The sequence below is a fragment of the Rhipicephalus microplus genome, chromosome 6, assembly GCF_043290135.1.
Source record: "Rhipicephalus microplus isolate Deutch F79 chromosome 6, USDA_Rmic, whole genome shotgun sequence".
Lineage (NCBI taxonomy): Eukaryota > Metazoa > Arthropoda > Arachnida > Ixodida > Ixodidae > Rhipicephalus > Rhipicephalus microplus.
Window position 1 is genome coordinate 87,794,303 of NC_134705.1, and position 21,480 is coordinate 87,815,782.

At 44.1% G+C, this 21,480-nt stretch overlaps 1 protein-coding gene across 2 annotated transcripts in view; it reads left to right on the forward strand.

The window, feature by feature from the left end:
- LOC142764824 (uncharacterized) overlaps positions 1-21,480 on the forward strand; it is a 171,117-nt gene that overhangs the window by 4,369 nt on the left and 145,268 nt on the right. The window contains exon 1 of one of the 2 annotated variants that reach the window (XM_075865357.1): positions 10,804-11,964. The exons of the other annotated variant lie outside the window; for it this stretch is intronic. The gene's annotated coding sequence lies outside the window, so the exon portion shown is untranslated. Of the gene's footprint in view, positions 1-10,803; positions 11,965-21,480 lie in introns of those variants that run through there. 2 annotated transcript variants of the gene reach the window in all.

Consider the following 21,480-nt stretch of genomic DNA (forward strand, 5'->3'; position numbering starts at 1 on the left):
TAACCCATCTGCAGTGGCTGTCTACTTGGAAGTGTTGTGTTTTTTACCGAGTGGCGCTGTGTAATTGAACGTTCGGTTCCCGTTAGGCGTTTATGGCCTCATTCCAGTGGCTATAGCAGATTTCGGAGATAAGACAGTAAAGAAACGCTGGAAGATACCGCAATCTGGAGTCAGAAGCATGCCTGCAGAGCCAGAAAGGAATATCGATGCTTTCAGCCCGCTGGAAGTTTTGTTGGCAGCTCGTCCGGTTCAGGTGGTAGTTAAAGCAACATAAGAATTTCATTTTAATCTTCTCAAACTTTCATCATCACTGTGTGAGGGATGTCGTCTTTTCTCGTGCAATGCTTTGCCTTCATTACTGAGAAGGTAGGCTAGTGTTTGTGTATTTACTGAACCTGCATTTATAGTATTGTATAAGTATTTATTTATTCTTATACGCATTTCTTAAATGTTTTATTTTTAGGGGTGAAGCTCTTTATAGCAACACCTGTTTGTCCCTCGTAGCCGTTGTAGTATGTAACAAGAATAACATTATGACCTCCAAGGTGGTGCCGGTGAGAGATTTCTTCTGTGCGTTGCTGAACAATGAAAGATAGTGCTCAATGTACATGCCAAAGGTTGCTAAGGGGGAATGAGAGACAGGAGCATTCGGCTTTTGGTTAACGCGCACTCTGTGGTCCCCATTAGCAGTCATTGGCATGTACATTAAGCACTATCTGACAAAAAATGGTTGCTACGTTATACTCGCTGGGTGTAACCTGCTTAGTTTTAGAAAGGTTTGGCGAGGGTTAAGCCGCAGTGCCATGAATACAATGAACTAGTATATACCATGAACTCGAGGTGGTTAAAGGTGGGAAGTAGATACGAAGCGCAAGCCATAGGAAAGTAATAGCTGAATTTTCCTGTCTCTCATTTCCCATTAGCAGCTATTGGGATGTACATTGAGCACTATCTGACAGGAAAAGTTTGCTACGTTATACTCGCTGGGCGTAACCACCTTGACGGCTTCGTCACTATATTTTTGGCTCGAACCATACCCTTATACTTTCCCATAGTATTGTACCATGTACTCTAAGTTGTCAAACATTTTCTCTGAACTGCTCTCTATTAGTAGAGTACATCATACTCGAAGCACTGTAACATTTGTTCTAGACACATGTACTGTGTTTCAGAGCTTTGTATAATGGTTTCCGTCCGTACAAATAAACTCTGTTTTCATATTTTTATGAGCTAGAACCTATATTTAGCTGAATTATTAAACGTTTGGCCGATCCCAAGAGAATCGATGTCATGCCAAGTATCCGTAGGGAAGCTGACTGTGTTGTAATTTTTTAAAATTAATCTAGACGTTTCGAAATGACGCCACAGATATGTGCAAATGTTATATGTGCAAATGTTATGTGCACGAACGCATGCTCAACGGTTTCACGTGTTTCATATAAGCAGTTGTTTACAGTTGCGTAATGGCGCAAACAGAAAAAATGGCAGCATATCCACGGAGTGAACGATGGAGAGTGGGGCGAAGCATTCGTCTGTCCATTCGTTCTTGCTTCCGTCCGTCTATGCGTCCGTCTGTGTGACCGCTCGTGCGTCTATCCGCCCCGACCGTGCATGCGTCTGTTCATGCGGCCGTCCCTGCGTTCGTCCATGCATTCGCCCCTGCGTCCGTTCATGCGTCCATCCATGCATCTGTCTGTGTGTCCGTTCGTCCATCTATTCAACACTCCAAGTACCACCATCTCGCATCTTTTCATCCCCTTCTTGTCAGATAGTGCTCAATATACATGCCAATGGCTGATAATAAGGAATGAGAAACAGGAGCATTCGGCTTTTAGTTAACGCGCACGCCACGAACTTTTTATTGTTCAACAAAGCACAGGAGAAATGTCCTACCGGCACCACCTTGGAGGTCAAAATGTAAGACTGGTTACACACTACGACGACTACGACTACTACGAGGGACAAACGGGTGCCGCTGTAAGGAGCCTCGTCCCTAAATAGAGATGTATATATAATATGGCACCCAACTTTTATTTATTTTGTCTTCTGCATATCAATATATATTTTCAGAAACGTTCACATAAAGAGGATGCAGCACATGCAAGCTACCAAATACACTATCGCACATCACTATCCTAAGATAAGCATCCACTCTTGCACACAGAGACATAGTGACGCATTCACCCTACCCCCTTTTGGACGAGATACGCTTCATGCAGTTCACTCGACAACGTTTTCCGCTCTCTTCCTATTCCGCGTGTACCTCGGAACTGTTGTGCACTGCCGCATGAAGCGAAATTGAATACCAGGTGTGAAGCCACTCCCTTAGAAGTGTTCAACACATGGTACTTTACGTGATCATTAACGCAGCGACTGTTTTAGCTTCCTGCAATTCCGTGAACAACGCCAACTCCTAAATACATTCCGCTGTGCCAAGGTAAAAAGACTGCCGCCATCGCCCTTTTCAACACTCTTCATATTTGTGATCGCGTGTTCTTCTAGGTGCCGAAATGGCACGTAACAATATCATTATTTTCATTTCTTTTCTCCGAAGAACGCGGCATGGCGTTTTATTTTCCTAAGTCAGGCTGATTTTCTCAAGTTACTGGAAGGGTTCTAATTCAGTGTGCGTCAAAAAACTCGTTCACTACGACATTCTCACATACGATGAAGGTGAAACCGACACATAGAGATGCAAATTACGTAATAAACTGGCATCTTTTCATCAGGCACTGCAGGTGCATCGAAGTTACAACAAACGCGTGCTTCCTTATAGCTTGTTATTCTTCTATATAAAGCCAATCCGGACAGATTCACGATCACTTTACTCTTCAGTATTATAGATCAGTTATCACATCACACATGAATATAGAGGGGCTCTCACATCGTGAACAGCGACAACTTAACACATAAAACAAAAGAGACATGCACTGCGGGTTGGTGTTTCTGTATGTTACGAAGGAATAATAGTGGGACATACGGGCAAGGTCGATGTTCGCTTAAGAATAGCAGATGAGGAGACAGGTTGGAATGGACAACATGGTGATAACGTTTGTCACACCCGTCGGACAAGCTTGTCATGCGAGGCCACTCGACTGGCACAAAATAAATAAATAAAAAAATAAATAAATAAATAAATAAATAAATAAATAAATAAATAAATAAATAAAGGACTGATTCACTCTGCGCACGAGAGAGGTTTTGCTTAGTATTTATTCATATTATGCAGATCAATCTCGTCTCCTGAAGCTGCTGTCTCTAGTGGGAAAGTGTATCCCTATGTATTCTTTCTGCATTTCAATGCAAGATTTCCAAGGCAGTAAGTACGATGTGAGTCCGATTTATAGCATTCCCTCAAGATTATCAGCTTTTGGTCATCCGGTTGTTTGCATGTCAGTCGCATTTCAATTACATGCGCGGCATGTGGGGACACTCTAAGCGACGCGCAATACCTCGTTTGATAAGCAGTTCGGAATTATTGGTATCGTTCGTGCGTGAGATAAGCTGTATAGCAACCGGAGCTCTTCGTCGTAAGGCATGCGATCCAACGAAAAGTAATAGACCTGTACAACGTGCCCACTTTAGAAGCTGCTGTTATCGAAACTCCTGGTATCTTGCAGTGTTCCAGCGTATGTTTTTTTTTGTTTTTTTCTAAGACGGCGACGACGCATTACCCATGCAGAGACTGGCTCGTGTGGTGGTCCCTATGCAAAGTTCGAATGACCGATTCCAAGACACGTTTACGATTTCAGGACACGTCTACAGCGACTGTGTACACGGCATACCAGGCATCCTTTCTGTATTTCAACGAAAGATGTGTGCCCCGCTCGCCACTAACCATCGGTTCGCTAAAGAATAGACCAACGACACTTTGATGATGATGTTAAAGCAGGCAAAACCACATATCACATAGCCAACTGTAGCATGTGATGATGTTGATCATGATGATCATGATGATGATAGCATATAGTAATGATGATGATGACCTTGTATCGACAGCGCTCACCCCCAAAAAAGAATGGGCCAATAACCGGGTGGCGGGATGCTTGAAGTAAAGGTCCATGAAACTAAGCCAAGGGGGGAGGGAGTCCGTCCACCCATCTGTCTGTCTGTCTGTTCATGTGTCCATCCTTCCGTACGTCCGCGCATCTATCCATCCGTCCGTCCGTCCATCTGCTAGTCTGTCCGTCCGCCCATCCGTCCGCGCGTTCATCTAGTGAACACTCCAAGTGCCGCCATCTCCCATCTCGCATCCCCTAAGACACATACCCGCTCTAAAGCGGGTATGTGCCACCGGTTGCTACGTACTACTACATACATACAATGGATGGACAGAGCCGCACCTTAAGGAGCTTCGCCCCTAAAAATGGTCAGGGTAGACAGAAAGAGTGCTGACTTGAGGCACTGGAGGACCAGTGACACTTGTTTTGATACTGACGCGTTGATTAGGCTTATATTTTATCTTCCTGTTCTGTATCATCCTTTTCGACGCATATATACTTTGCCACTCGACGAAATAGATTTAGTTGGAAGTCAACGCTTTCTCAGTCTACCTTGTTTCTTTTTTCCTTTGTTCACGCGCTGAAAAAGCTTGCAAATATGACTACGCACCAACTAGCCCAAGCTTCCATTCTTCGGTGGGTATAGGAGTATAATCTGGGAGTCGAACCAAAAAGGGCCCGTAACGAGAAGAGAAGATGCTTTTCTTTTTACACTGATACACCTGTCGTAATTATATTTCTTATTTTAAGGTGAGCTATAGGTAATCTCCCACCTGATCAATTAAATGCTGAAACGGCTTTTTTTTGCGTTAGGAGGAAAGATATCGTCAAGTTTTATGCTGAGCACGCACTCACTGAAGTTTTATTCCTCATGTGGTTCGAGCACCTTTATGGCGATAAAGAACAAAATTAAAGAGAGGGAAACACGGTTGAAACTCGAGAAAAAAAAAGGAAAGCGGGAGAGAACGAAAGAAAGAGGGAACCTATAAACAGCGAAGACTGCCCAGCTTTACGGTTCTCTCATGCTTTGCAACACTAGTGCAAGCTGCCTTAATTTCCTGGGTCTTAATATATTTCTACAACTTCTTCTCCTTCTTTTTTCAATCTTCCTTTATACATATATCTCCATTGCCCTCTCTTCTCCACTCTTTTCATGTAATTATCAATCCTCCTTACCAAAGTTCTCCCTTTTGATCTCAATGGGAAACTATACCATACAAGGCTATGTCATGCATAACCTTGTATAGTATTCCTACACTTCTTGTAAGGAGTAGAAATACTATATAACCTTGTTTATTATCTGTCTATTTCTTTGTTTCATGTTTACCCTCACTTCCTTTTCTCACCCTCTTACTATACCATACTACACATGAATACGCACGCTATAGGTGATTAGCTCATACCCCCCTCCCCCTCTATGGTGCGTAGCAGCCCATATTTGTGCAAAAAATAACGGCACCATTGCAAGCTTAAACTTCTAGAATGTTAAAAATAGGGAAGTGCGGAGCTGTCTGAGTCATGTAGTTCCCTAAAATTACTACAAGGTACTCTCGCGCTGCTATCATTCAGCCACCATGGGATTAATGATGACATGGATTTGCGGCTTTGCTTATTGCCCTTTATTGGTTCTGTTTCGAATTGAAGACCGTTGTTAACTTCGCGAGCCTATTTGAATTGGCGACCCAAAAAAGGTCAAGGTGGTGAAGCGTAACTGCTGAACCTTTTGCTGAACTTCGTCTTCCGGCAAATTGGAGTCAGGTCGCACGGAGGTGAGAGAACGAAGATCAGACAAAACCGTGTATTCTCCATTGTTCCTATATGCAGGTTGAAGCACCGTGCCTTGCTGCTCCCATAGGCATGAGCGCCAGAGCTCCCTCCGGTGCATTTTTTTTTATCTTTAGTACGGCATCGTCGCGCCTTGTGACTGACCTCGAGTCAACGCACTTTCACTGGAACTGGGAGCAGCATGAGCCCAACGTGCGAGGAAAGCATTCTGTAAACGAAAAAAAGAAAGACGTGGGGGGGAGGGGGACACTCCAAGAAAAAAAAAACAGCTGGAAAGTTGTTCTGCATATTTTCGGAAATCGTTGGCTTTTGCTGTGTGGCGTTCCTAGAGACAGACGTTGGAGGAAGCTCGGAATATGTGTGTCTGGTTGAGCTGATAAAAATCACGTGTTTCTTGCACCATCGAGTGACCATGCGCTTCCGAGCGCGAGCCTCCGCACCTGTAGGTCGTGGATACCTCGCTTTCGTGCTGATTCGCGAAGAGCTGACAGCGATAACAAAATCAAGCTCGTGTTATAGTCCATGGTTGCTTCCTGAAGAGTGACCATTTACCGAAGCGATAAGCGAAAGGCTTCGCAACGTCGTCGGCACGAAGCCGGCCAGTATGACTGCGTCACCGGGGCAGGTAAAATAAGCATCGCGTATATTTTGTTCCACAGAAGACGATGTCTGCTGGAGTAAAGTGCCGCCCGAATCGTGCAGCTCATAATGGCGACGAAATTCGAACAGAAGATGTATTTCTTTGGTCGTCAGCTGTTGTTCATGGCGTAGCCATGCTCCTCGAAAAGGCCTAGTGCTCCGTCGGTAAGAAGCTTGTATACAGGCGTGCACCACTCTTCTACGCCCGTTGTCATGAATACGTGCTGCTACTGTGTTTGTGCACCGGCACTCAATGAAAACCGTTGAGCTGCCGTGGTTTGTGTGTACATAGGTATATTTTATGGACTTGTGCATCAGCAGTGTTAACACGGGTGGGGTCAACAGGCCGGTGCGCGAGCTAATTATTAGATATTCAAAAAGGTGAGATTGGGGGGTTTATCATAAAAGGTAGGTGTGACACCTAGTGACCTGCAGCCCACCTTGAGTTTATGATTGCACGTTTACCCGTTGTCGTTAATCAATGTAAAAAACAGCTCTTCTGCCCGCACTGCACGGCAGGTCCAAAAGGCATGCCTATATATACCAGATTGTCCAAGTACTGCAGAGTAGCGCATGCGGTCTGTTGAAGTGGTGTTTTATTCTGCATTTGTTGTGTGCGTATGTTTGTCTGTATGGTAATCTTTGTGTCATCAATTCTGCCGTCATTTGATAATTAATAAATTTGCCGACTCTTTAGGCGAATGCACCCGTCAACTTAAATTTTGTTTACCACCTCAAATAACTCTCAGAAATCACCTCAAACTACCTATGAAGGCAGTAAAAATTTACTTTCTCTATACTCGCTCAAAACCTCAGTAGGGTAAATAATTACTACCTTTCCTACGTTCAAAAACTCGGTTAACACGAGAGCAAATTTTTACTTCGACAGGTAGGTGGTAAAACGAAACAAACGATAGTTGGCTAGAGGACAAGTGGATATATCCCGGTTTCGGGGTCATTTCAGGTTATTTTCGTTTACTGTGTAGTTGCAAAAAGGACGAGGGTAAGCGCATGCCCAAAAAGCGTGCTCAACTGTTGTTTCTTAAAAGGCCCCTCACTAGACTCCATAATGAAGCTTACTTAGACAATGGTAGTCATTGTGTATCCAATGAAGATCATTATACCCCAAAAATGTTTTAGTTGGTTCATTACGAGCTGAGAAAACCATTATTGTGAAGTGGTGCCAAACCATGGTACAAGAAAGCAAGCTCGTAACCCTTGCCTCTCGCTCTGCGTAGACGTCGCAACCCGAATCCCTTTCCTAGCCTCTCGGACTACCGAGAGAGAGGAACACATTAGACCCGCTTGGAAGATTTCGTGCTAAACCGTTGTGTGATTCGAGATCTCCGGAGTCAACGTAGCTCTCGCCAATCGGCAAGCCGTCAGCGATCTCCTGCCGCCGTGTTGCTCTCGTCGATCGGTGCCCCATCCTCTGACTCCTTCAGCTATATACCCCAGGTTTTTCCTGTATCTTCTCTTTATTCCCTTTCTGTCGCTTCTGTGTAGCGAGAGCACCGTTTTTTTTTTTATCTTACTACAATCCTTTAAACGCGAAGCATTTCGGTAGCTCGATTTAGAAGCTAACATTGCAGCGCCCGTGAAACCACGACCACCTGCTTGAATCCAAACTCACGCTTGCTACTCGCCCACTGTCGTCACAGCAACAAATGAATAGTAAAATCAGCTACCACTTCATGTAATCGCCGACTGGGGACGAAGCATCAAATGCGTTTTGTCTTTGTCAAGAAAATTAGGTGTGTTTATTTATCCACGCATTGCTAAGCATATAGTATCCGATAATTTGAGAACGAATCTAGAAAACAGAATACCATCGAAAACATTGTTCTCGAAGCTTCAGGACGTGAATATAAAGCAAACAAATGCCTGCGTTCTGAACTTGCGGGCCGCCCCGCCGCGGTGGTCTAGTGGCTAAGGTACTCGGCTGCTGACCCGCAGGGCGCAGGTTGGAATCCCGGCTGCAGCGGCTGCATTTCCGATGGAGGCGGAAATGTTGTAGGCCCGTGTGCTCAGATTTGGGTGCACGTTAAAGAACCCCAGGTGGTCGAAATTTCCGGAGCCCTCCACTACGGCGTCTCTCATAATCATATAGTGGTTTTGGGACGTTAAACCCCACATATCAATCAATCAATCTGAACTTGCGGGCCACACAGCGCATGACGACCACATGATAAGATCGAGGCGGAAGGAAACCGCACCCATTCGCCTGGCTGAAGGTTGCATGCATTTTTTATCTTCGGCTAATGCAACGCTTCTACCGCCACAATGAATGGTCACTTTGCAAGCAACCTGTTTTCGACCTCTGCACGACGTTTTCTGTTGTAAACGACAAAGGGGCATGTAGTGTCCAAAAGAAGAAAAAAAAAAGCACGATAGCGAAAGGTCGTCACAAGAAAAAAAGATATGGTCACATTAATTAAGCAGCACAATGTTTTTGTTCTATTAAACAATTATCACACGCCTTGATAAACGTCGATCCGCCGTCGTAGAATTCAACTTGTTAGGCAATGAGTTGCGGAGTTCGAGTGTGCCGGTTCGATTCCTGCTCACTGCGGCTGCATACCGATGGGAGTCAAGTGCTAAGAACACCCGTGCGCTTAGATTTAGGGGCGTGGCTAAGAATTTTAGGTGGTAGAAATCAATTCACAGCACTGCACTTAACGGCATGCCTCATAATAATGTTGTGGTTTTCGGCTCGTGAACTCAAAGTAATTATAATATTTGGTAATTGTTCATTTTATTGTCAAAATGCGTTTCCGCCAAGCGGAAACTGCTTATTACAATCACTTCTGTGATTGTAATAAGCTTGTTACAATCACTACTTACCTGCTCAATACAATCACTTCTGTGATTGTGACAATTATTACAATCACTTCTGCCGACACATGAGCCTTATTGCAGCCACTCACATTCCTGGTAAATTCCAAATCAGCGCTTTAACCAAGCGGGCAAGCATCCATGACAAATCGTAGAGTTTCCTAACCTACACTAGAGGGAACTCTGGCGCTAGTGTCTATGAGAGCTGCAACGCACGGCGCTTCATCGAGCATGCGAATGATGGGTAGTACATGTATTTTCCTAATCTTCGTACTTCTGGCCTGCTTCGGCCTCCGTGTGTTTTCGTGTGGCTTGGATCTGTTTTTTTTTTTTTCACAAAACGAAATTCGGCAAATGTTCAGCGGTTGCGCTTCACTACCTTATTTTTTAGGCTTACCAATTTGAATCGGATCACAATGTTCCAAGAGGTTTGTTCTTTCCTTTAAAGCAAAACCGTAACTACCAATAAACGAAGCTGCAACTACTATTCACCACTCTCAAGTATGAAGACTATGTAAATTTGTACTACCCATTATTCCCATGGTCGTTGAATGATCGCAGTGCCAGTGTCCCCTATAGTTAATTTTTGGGAACTCTATGTGACGAATATGATGATTGACTTTACTACCATCTCCCTCGGTAAAACCAACAAGCATACCGCTCTGTAAACATTGTGAGGGGACTTTCGCGTAAACATGGTTTTAGAGGGGAACGCACATTTACAGGATTCACTGCGCTTACACCAACATTCTCAACCCTTCCAGCATCGATTCCAGAATGTTTCCAAACGCGGACACGTTACAGCAGAGTGACAGATCAAAGTGACCGCTCGAAACGTAAATATATATGTAAGTACGTCAGCGTATCGCTTCCTGCTTGCGCAGAAGTTACAGCGCAGTTCAATCATTCTGGTAGGGCGCAAGAGGTGCGGCAATAACTTGTTTCACACAGGACACTCCATGGTCTCGCGCCGCTCACGTCCAGGGCCGCTGGGTGGAGAGGACAAGCGAAGTTGCATAGTGCTCCTGTCCCCTCCTGCCCTGTCGTTTGCGCTGGGAAGCACTCTTTATGCGTGAGCCGAGCTCTTCAATAGCCCAAAAAAAGAAACGCCTTTGCAACCACGCTCGTGAAGGAAAGTAAGGTGGTGTCACCAATGTAGTAACGAAATATCCACAAAAAACACAGAGCACGAGAAGTGCCATCTACTGTGGAAGGCCAGGAAAATCAAGCGGAGGGGACACAGAAATCGAGAATGAGGAAATTCAGGAAGGAGTAGGGAGAGAGAGAGAGAGAGAATGAAAAGTTGAAAGGCGGTGGCGGTTGTCGTGGCAACGGACAGCGTACACAAAACGGTTCTTTGAGCATGTGGGGTGCCCCGGCGGCCGGCTCGCTGGTGCGATGTCGGCATGCCTTACCACGGCGGCAGCAGCTGTTCACCGGATGCGGCGCTCTCGTCGCTCGTACGGCTCGTTTCCATTAGCTCGGACCCATTTAATTGTTACTCTCTGCCTTTTTGCGTGTGTGTGTGTGTGTGGTGCGAGTGGGCTGGCAGTTGCCCTATGTTTTTTTTTTTTTTGCTTGTTTCGACACCCGTCACACTCGGTGGGTGCCCGAGTGTCAGGAAGCGGGAACCAAAGAAAAAACAAAGATATCGGGGAAACAAAAGCTGTGACGGCATTGCTCGGGCCACTGGGCCAGCAGTGAATAGCCCGGTACGCTAAATAGAGACTAGTCCGAGGAGCTGCGCAATCATGACTTTGCCGACTCGTGACGACGAACTGGTCGAGCCATCACTCACAGGGTGGACCGTGTGCGTGGGTGTGGATGACGTTGCATTTTTCGCGATTCGTAGACTTTGACACGGCGAATTATCTTGCTGCCAAGTATTTTTTTCTTTTGATTAGCGGCGTGCCTATCGGGAGTACCTTTCGATGTGTCTTTTTCATCGTTCGTTCAACGCTCGTGCTTGCTTGACTGCAGTGATCATAACCTTCTTTAGTGGGCTTCCACCTTTCCTGTGACTTTGTTTTAGCGACCCTTCGTACTACTCTTTCCGACTGAGGTGATCGTGTCATTCTTGTACTTTTTCTGTGTCGTTAAATTTGAGGACAACTGACAAGGTAAGCTTTTCGTTGGCATCGGTCACTTGCCGCGGTGCTGGAATAATGTGTGCGAGATCACGCTGCTATCATCGCACTTGCGCCCTGGATGATGCCGTGTCCATTGTTGACATCTAGAAGGAACTCTCTTGAAGTTCGAAGTTGTGAAAATTAGCTCTGGAGTTTAGCGTGTTAGTGTTACCATTGTGATCGATTTGTTTTTAATCTTCATAACCGTAGGATTTTCAAGAAAGATTTCGATAGCGGCGTTCGAATTCGTGATACTGTATCCTACACCCAGAATATCGTAATACCCACGAACATCGTTTGCAAGCTTATGCCAGCCTCGAAGCAACGCTTATGTGATTCCACAGTCTTCACGGTCCATTGATGAAGTGCCTTTCGGAACTTTTACTAGAAAGTGATGATAATGTGTGAGCGCTTTATGGGAGATCAACCTTCTTCTGCCTTCGAAAACTTGTTCTGAGAAGCACTTGACGAAAACTGTGAATTTGTGGATTCTTCGCATCAAACTATATTTGGAACGTTGCACTGAACCACTGCAGGACAGGGTCTACCGCGCTGCTAACTTCAGAGATCTTCAGGTAAGCACAAATTTAGCTATACTTTCAAGTATGGTGCATCAGTTTCGAATTTCGTCGGATGAACATCGAAAAGCACCAGGCGAAGCCTCTGTTCAACGTTGTGATATATTTTTTCATGCTTTGAGTGCGTTTTAACATAGACAATTACTTAAGATCAGCCAGTCCCAAGAAATAAAAAATGAAAAGTGGACAAACTTCCGATTGTCACAGGTGTGACATGACGCCGCTACTCTATGCGCACATCGCCAATTCATTGCTAAGTTCCTCCAGCCTGCAGTCCCCGACCAACGGAAGCCACCCTTCTTGCTGAGCCCATACGATGTCCACTTATACACACAGGATGTCTCCAACGTTCACAATGGTATCTCAACACACTTGTTTGTACTAAAGCACATTTTTGCTGTTATTCACTCAGCGCACACCAACCCTAGAAGGCGTTCACTTTATCTCATAAAGGCATCGTCACAAACGTGCCCCATTGCACACGTCCTCTGCACAGCTCATTCACGTTCACAATTCTACTGCCTTACATTCGACAAGAGACTACAAATTGATTCAAGGTCTTGCTTGATTGATTTGTGGGGTTTAACGTCCCAAAACCACCATATGATTATGAGAGACGCCGTAGTGGAGGGCTCCGGAAATTTAGACCACCTGGGGTTCTTTAACGTGCACCCAAATCTGAGTACACGGGCCTACAACATTTCCGCCTCCATCTGAAATGCAGCCGCCACAGCCGAGATTTAATCCTGCGACCTGCGGGTCAGTAGCCGAGTAACTTAACCACTAGACCACCGTGGCGGGGCTTTGAGGCCTTGCTTCATCTCCACCTTTTTCATCATCAGGAGCAACAACTTCTCTCTCTACTTTCTTTTCTATCTCCTCCTATTTCCTAAAGCTGAGTAGCAGGCTAGAATATAGATTCAGGCTGACCTCTCAGCTTTGGTAGAAACGCCCATTGCAATAGGGTGCCAGAACATGTGATTATCATAATGACTCCGTAATTTAAAGCAGGTAACTCACTACAAGAAGCACACGTTACAGTGCCTGTTTTCTTTAGGCCAGGAGCCGTTAATTTTACTTTACTTTACTTGATCTTGTATTTTTGAGTCCATCACTGGCTGAACAAAAGTACACTTGTGAAGTGATGGACGGTATTTCAGATCACAGTATGGTGATTCTTCAGCTATTGGGCATGCGTCATGAAGCGCAAACCACAAAGTCTGTACTGGTGCCCAATTACTCTAGAGCGGATGATGTTTCTATTCTGGACTTTTTTGACATTGATTATGAAGATTTTAAGCGCATTGCTGTATGTGAAAGTTCAACGGTTGATGATGCGGGGAAAAGGTTTAAAGAAACTGTACACACACTAATAAAACGTTACATACCTGACCGAAAAAACAAAAAGGTTTAAAGAATGAATCCATGGGTTTCGCGAAAAAGTATTCACATGAAAGGACAACTACGGCGCATGCGGGCAAAACGAAAAAGTAGTAAACAAAGTCTCAGATCGCCTGACGTCACGACGCTCTCTTTGTCGTTCAGAGCTGAGCTGGCTGACGGAAAGAAGCGATACATGAATGAATCTTTAACGCAGTTTATTAAAACAGCGCCGCAGAAATTTTGGCGATATTTATCGAAAGAAAAATCGAATACTGTGTATTTAAATAAAGAAACCGGCACTGTTACCGATAGTTTTTAGTTAGCCTGTACTTTTAATGTATATTTCAAATCGGTTTTTACGGACGATTACGGTATACTGCCGGAATTCAGCCTAGGTTGTCCTGCCTCGCCAATCCCTGATATTGTCGTTACACGGGAAGGCATTTGTAACCTTCTTCTGAACCTTGATGAAAAGAAATCAACTGGCTTAGATGGCATTGCGAATGTCTTTTAAAAAAGGTATGCTGAATGATGCTCTTATTATCTCACTGATATATTTAACAAATCTTTGCGTGACGGACAGGTTCCTAATGACTGGAAATGTGCTAAGGTCATACCGATTCGTAAAGGAGGTGCTAAAGACCGTGTAAACAACTACAGGCCTGTGTCTTTGACAAGCACGTGCTGTAAAACACTGGAGCATGTACTTACTAAGCACTTGACAGAATTTCTCAAAGAGCAAAAACTAATGGCAGAACAACAACATGGTTTCAGGCAAGGTTTCTCGACAGTGACAATTCTCACCAAGGTTTCACATTTCATCAGTCAAATCTTAGATGACAGAGGGCAAGTTGACATTATTTTTCTTAATTTCAGAAAAGCATTCGACAAAATACCACATCCAAAATTGCTGCATAAACTTAGCACGATCCTGCAGAACGATGAGCTCATAAATTGGATAGCGGCTTATTTAATAAACAGAGAGCAAGTGGTTTGCATTAGGGGCACAGACAGCACGAGCCAGTCGGTAAGTTCAGGAGTTTCGCAGGGCTCTGTCATAGGGCCACTGCTGTTCTTACTATATATTAATCATATGAACAGCGGCTTCTCGCCCGATGTTTTCATTAAGCACTATGCTGATGAAACAGTCATCTATTCAAAAGCAGAATCGAACTACGACCAGGAAAAGCTTAATGAACTTCTGGGCATGATAGGCTCTTGGTGCAAAAAATGGCAAATGGCGTTGAACCCAAGCAAAACAGTTTTTATGCCGATTACAAAAAAAACCAAGCCTCTCTTATTTCGTTACTTCATAAATGATGAACCACTCTGCCGTGTGTCAGAATATAAATACCTGGGTGTTTACGTCACAGTTTACGTCACAGATAGCTTGAACTGGAACCGCCATATAGATTATATCTGTGATAAATCGCAAAAAAAGGTTTGGATGCTTCGTCGGAGGCTTGGTGACGCGACACCCGAAGTAAAACATTTATCATGTAAAACCACAGTAATTCCGTTGCTGGAATATGCATGCCCGATATGGAAGCCATATACGCAAAATAATATCGCAAAATGTGAACAGGTTCAAAATAGAGCCTTAAGATTTATTTTTAATTCCTACCGTAGAACGCAGTCCGTAACAAGTCTAAGAACTAGGGCTCATATTCTTACATTGCACGAAAGAATGAATAACAACAGCATGAAATTCTTTTTTCAGATATTCCACGGTATCTACAAAACAGAGATAACAAAAATTTTCATTCTAGACACGTCGCATTCGCGGACAAAGCACACCAAACACCATAAACCTCTGAAGAATAACACAAAATCTTTCAAGAATTCTTTTATTGTATCCGCTTTGACACATGGAATAAATTATGGAATGACGTTGTACTGTGTAACAATGTTAAAGATTTCGAATGTGCGTTACAAATGTTGAACTGAGCTGTGATAAGGCATTCACTTGCTCACCTGTGCTCTGCCGTGTTATGCTGCAGCGTGCGCATTGAATGTTGGATTTTTATTTATTATTTTTTGCATTGCTTTTGCTCTCTTTGTGTCAAATTGTGAGATGTTCCATGTTCCACTTTTGCTTGATTTTTTAAATTTGTGTGCCCAGATGAGCAACTCCTGTTTTGGCATGTATGCTAACAGTATGCATAAATAATAAAAAAATTGAGGCTAAAACAAGCCTTGTGTGGGTTTCGTCTGTACCCTAGGACACTCCACCCGAACGGTCGGGCACAGCGAACGTTTAGAATTTATTTTTATTCACCTCCAAAGTGAACCTAAATGCTCATTTTTTCGAACGAAGCCCATTGCAAGCGCGTTCAGAAATGTCGTGGCTCTCTGTGAAGGCCAACAAAAGTTGCAGTGACGTCACACTAAATATGTAGTAAGCGTGGGCGTGCGCAGGTTTCCCCTTCCGGGTGAATAATGGTTCATGGCAGCCCAGCCTTTCCTATTATATCAATGTATGGATCTGACTTTGCGCCCCCTACCTATGTCGCGGCGCTCCCTCCATATCAAATCAATGTGTGAGGCTGGGTTTGCACAACCCCCTTCGTAAGTGACTATAGGAGTGGCGGCCCCCTCACACCGTCCGGAGCACACTCCTGTTGTAGTGAGAGGAATGACCTCCGAAGACGTCCACCACGTACGTGTCTGCTGTACGCACCAGACGCGTACGGCTGCTGCACGCTTCTTTTGCGGGTGCAAGAGCGACTCGTGTGCACGAGATAACCATGCCAGAGCAGACGATAATCAGCACGACGTACGCCACAGCCTTGTGCAGCCACGTGACCAAGCTACACAGTTACGTCGCAGCCAAGTTCTTTGCCCAAGAACCGAAACCGAAAGTTATCCTCATAAAAAAGGCGATATTAAATTATTTAGCGAGAATAAAGGAATCTTGCTGCTTGCATCGTACTTCCTGGAGCTAAAAGAAACACTTTCAGCAAAGAATGCGGAAACCGCAAAAATGGTGGCACCACCCCTTTAAGGCCACGTAGTGGGTTCACAGCAAGTTCGAAAAGGTTTCACGCACAAAGTGTTTCAAGTGCGTTGCGCAAGGGCAGGCAAATAACTGCTCCGCGATTCCTGCAGCTTTCGCGTTGAGTTAGTGCTACCAGGAGAGCATTCTCTAAGTATACAGCTTTAGTGGACAATCACAGACATGAACACATATCTAATGTAGTGAAAGCACAAGCCAAAGGTTATACATTTCGGCCTCTTGCATGACAGAGCTGTTCACTTTCTGGTCGATGCATCCAGACGAACTATGTTGACAGTCCTGAACTTCACCAAGGGGGCGCACCTCTCCTGCGTTCTGGTCATGTCGGTGATCACATAGCCATACGTCTAAAATGAGGTATATCATATATTTTTAATGAAATCATAGCAATCAGCAGCTGGCGCACATGATGGAAATTAACGATTCAACAACTTGTCCCAGCGTTGATTCGGTCGGAAAATAAGAACACCTGCCATAAGATGCATAGCGGCGTGTTTCCATACTCTCAAAGTCGCAGTAATGGATGCCTAAAAGGCCCAGTATCACTCCACGTCATGTACAGGAGCATCATGGGACCTGATCAGAAACGTCATGTATGATGTCAACAGCAGAGTATCATGTCGAATTCGTTTTTAGTTGGGGCAGCAGTGATGCTGGCGAAATAGCGATAACCCAGAGGGGGTGCTCTGTAGCTTACTTACCTGATAGTGACATGGGTCATTTACTCACAAATGCAAGAATAAACACTTATGCAGCGTTCAGGCAGAGTGTTTTTCTTTCATTGAAATTTAAGATCAGTGATATGACGACGCCTGTGACGTTCGTGGGCAGGTCACGTGACTTTGACACACTTGACGGTGACCGGAAGTTTCACTTCCGCCCCGCCACGGTGGTGTAGTGGATAAGGTACTCGGCTGCTGACCCGCAGGTCACGGGATCGAATCCCGGCTGCGGCAGCTGCATTTTCGATGGAGGCGGAAATGTTGTAGGCCCGTGTGCTCAGATTTGGGTGCACGATAAAAAACCCCACGTGGTCGAAATTTCCGGAGCCTTCCACTACGGCGTCTCTCATAAACATATGGTCGTTTTGGGACGTTAAACCCCCCATATCAATCAATCAAGTTTCACTTCCGCATTTTTAAGGCACATGCTGTTTGATGTAGTTCATGGCGCGAAATTGTGGCACCCGCTTAAAGCTCTTGTTTTTCTTTGATTCGCTCGTTATAACCTTTGTGTGACGGTACTTGTTCACACAGAAAATTTCAGCGCATCGTTGTCATAAGTGAGACATTTTTCTTGAAGAAACGACGTTGACTTGTACTTCAGCCAATACTAAACTTAATCATTGCATAGACAAGTTTACTTGCAGCGCCGCTGCGATAGTATCGTTAGGTCACATACGCTTCTTCATTTTACGCCTGTGTAAGTCCTTTGGCACCCATAGTGTGGGAAAGAACGAAAAAATATTCACGCAATCAGGCATTGCAAGCTGAACGTCCACGCATTGGTCGCCCTTTCAGGGCGCCTCGATGCTGCGGTGAAGGTTCAAAGGTTAATGAGGTCGCCGATAGCCGCTCAACTTTGTGCGTCATTTTTCCATATCTTGGCGCAATCTATTTCCGCGCTACTGTACGTGAAGAGCAGTGCCTTGTGCAAGGCTCAATGAGCTATTGATCACTTTTCTGCAGGCACCACAATGAAGGCCACAATAATTGAAGTTACAGCGATTAACACCTTCAGGTGATTAATCTCTTGGTCGAAAAACAGCCCCATGGCCCAAGGACGTCATTTGTTAGGGGCAAAATATTCTTTAGTTTTGTCGCCTCATCGCCAGTATGTAAGAATGGAGCTTATTTTCTTCCTCTTTTACCCATGTGATGTTTTATTACGAGTGGTCGAACAAGGAACGAGCCCTTGCTGTGTGCCTTCATTGATGGTGGAGTTGTCAAGCAATAAAGTTGTCGATGATGTGCACCATCTGATTGTATCAACACGTTGGTCAAATAAGGACAAGGTCATTGATATGCATCAAATTATGCTATTTATAAATATTGTAGTCATGATCATCATCAGCCCGACTATGTCCATAGCTGGAAAAATTTCTATTCGATGTTCCGCGAATCAGCTAGGTCCTGTGCTTTCTCACGCCAACTCAAACCTGCAAATTTCTTAATCACATCAGCCCACCTAATTTTCTGTCTCCCTCTCACGCATTTGCCTTCTCTCGGAATCCACTCAGTTAAGGTTAAAGACCAGCGATTATACTGCCTACGTGCTACGCGCTATGTCACTTATTTCTTGATTTCCTCCACCTCCGTTTGTTCCTTGACCCACTCTGTTCTCTCCCTCTCTCTCGTTGTTACACCTATCATTTTCATTTCCGTTGCTCGATACATAGTCCTCAGTTTAATTTGAACCCTATTTGTGAAGTATAAAAAGAGGTAAAAAAAGAAACGAGTCTTTGATGAGCATCATCTCATGTATACTAACGTGTTGGTAAAATAAGGAATACTTCGTTGATGTGCACTTTTTCACGGTATTAACAGTGATAAAACAATGTGTCACTAACGTGTGCGACCTGGTGCTATTAGCACTGGTCTAGAAAAAAACTTGTGGTTGATGCAAGCTTCTCAATGGTATTGACGGCGGGCAAACAAGGAATGTGCCGTTGACATGTGCCATCTCGTGATATTAATATGCTGATCGAACAATAGAAGTGTCGTCAATTTTCAATAAAAGATGGTATTAAATCATCCAAATCAAGCGGCTGTTGATGCATCTCGTGGTATAAACATGCTGGTCAAATCATAAAGGTGTCATTGATCTGCATTATCTCATAGTATTAATGGGGACACAGAAGCAATATATCATTGAAGAGCACCACCTGACATTATCAACAGAAGTCGAAGAAGGAAATCGTCGCTGACGTGTGCTTTCTCGTTGTATTATGAGTTTTAAAATGGGGGCAGTGGCGTTGTTGTTCAACATAGTATTATTAATGCCCGAACAAACAATGTTATAAAACCAACCTTGTCATGAAGCACCTTCTCTTAACCAGTATGCCCTTAGGAGCGCAATAATTACTTGAAGAATATTTTCCTTCGAGTTTTCGCAAATAACTTCAGGCCTGCAATCAGCTGCGATCATCTGTTCGGGTTTCATACGCACAGTCAACCACAAAAGCTCACGGACCACGCAAGCGCGTGACCATGAGACTGTCTGCGGCACTCCCGTAACTTCGACGACAATCGGCCGTAACGCGACACCCAGGACGTATTTCTTCCATAATGGATGGCCTAGCTGTTATCTCACGCGGCAAAAATATCTTTTTAAATGCAAAGCATTTCTTACGAAATATTGGAGAGCTCGATCGTATCTATCTATCTATCTATCTATCTATCTATCTATCTATCTATCTATCTATCTATCTATCTATCTATCTATCTGTCTATCTATCTATTTATCTATCTATCTATCTATCTATCTAGCTATCTATCTATCTATCTGTGCTTGCTGCTGCCACTTCATACCCGCAAACTTTCTAATCTCATCTACCCACCTAACTTACTGTCTCCACCTAACCCACTTGCCTTCTCTGGGAATCCAGTGAGTTGCCCTTAAAGACCAGCGGTTATCTTAACTACGCGCTACATACCCGGCCCACGTGTATTTCCTCTTCTTGATTTGAACTATTACATCCCTAATTAAAGGGACACAAAAGTCAAATAAGAATTTACGTCAGAGTGAAAGCTCAATGTATGACATCTAAAACGACAATATTATAAACAACAGTGCCCTACTCACCAAGAAATTAAAGTAAATGCACAATAACACATGTGCCACTGCAGGACATTTTCAAAATGATCCCGATGACATCAAATGGACCGCCGACAATTATTCACTAGTACTCGATCTAAATGCACTAAATAAAAAAACGTTCCGTGCTATAGGATACGCAACAAAATGCTACTTGTTCATTTCTGTTTGATTCATGGAAAAAAGAACCGCCGGATGTTACTATGGCAAATGGCAAGAGTGGTTCAAAAATTCAATTTTCGCGTGGTTGGATGGATGGATGGATAGATTGATGTGGCTCTAACTATTAGATTGGGCAGCGGCTAACGGCACCTAGCCTTAATATTTAGTGAACCACCAATTAGATTTATGTTTTTTTTCTCTAAATAGTAAAATATAGGACTGATACTTTGCAGTGAATGGTTTAATTTTCACTCAAGTATTTACTTTAGCCATAGCACCAATCAAATAAACTCCTTCTAAATAATTATATATGCTTAATGTCTATTTTGCCCTCCCTGTCTATAATCCCCAGTGCTTTGAAAAACTCTGCGCCACCATCCTGAACTATAGGGGGAAGCCCTTCACAGAACAATATCAAGTGTTCGGCAGTTTCCTCCTCCTGTCCGCATGCACTGCATAATCTGTCTACCCCGTCGTATTTGGCCCAATACGTCTTGGTTCGCAATACTCCTGTCCTGGCCTCAAACGGTAGAAAACTACCCCGAGTATTATCATAGATCTTTTTCTTGGCAACTTCCTGCTTAAAAGTTCGATAGATCTCTAGTGCGGACTTCCTAATTATGACAATTCTCCACACGTCAGTCTCCGTTTCCTTCACTTTCTTCTTAACTGATAGTTTTTTTGGTATGGCCCCTTGCTGTTTTCTAGGTATTTACCCGTCAATTTTCTGGTTCGCTTACTCCATTATGTATCGACATTCTTCATGTCCAGGTTGCTGAAAACCTTCCTAGCTCAACGCTCCTCCCCCATTTCTCTCAATCGCTTCTCAAACTTTATCTTGCTGCTAGCTTCCCTGCCCTCAAATGATGTCCATCCCATATCACCTTGTACTCGCTGATTTGGTGTATTCCCGTGAGCTCCTAAAGCAAGCCTACCTATTCCACGTTGCTTAATTTCTAATCTTGCCTGAACTCCTGATCTCATGCACAAGACCGCATTGCCGAAGGTCAGACTTGGAACCATGACCCCTTTCCATATCCCTCTCACAACATCATACGTTTTGAAATTCCACGGTGCCCTATTTTTCATCACTGCTGCACTCCTGTTACATTTAGTCGTTACGTATATTTCGTGTT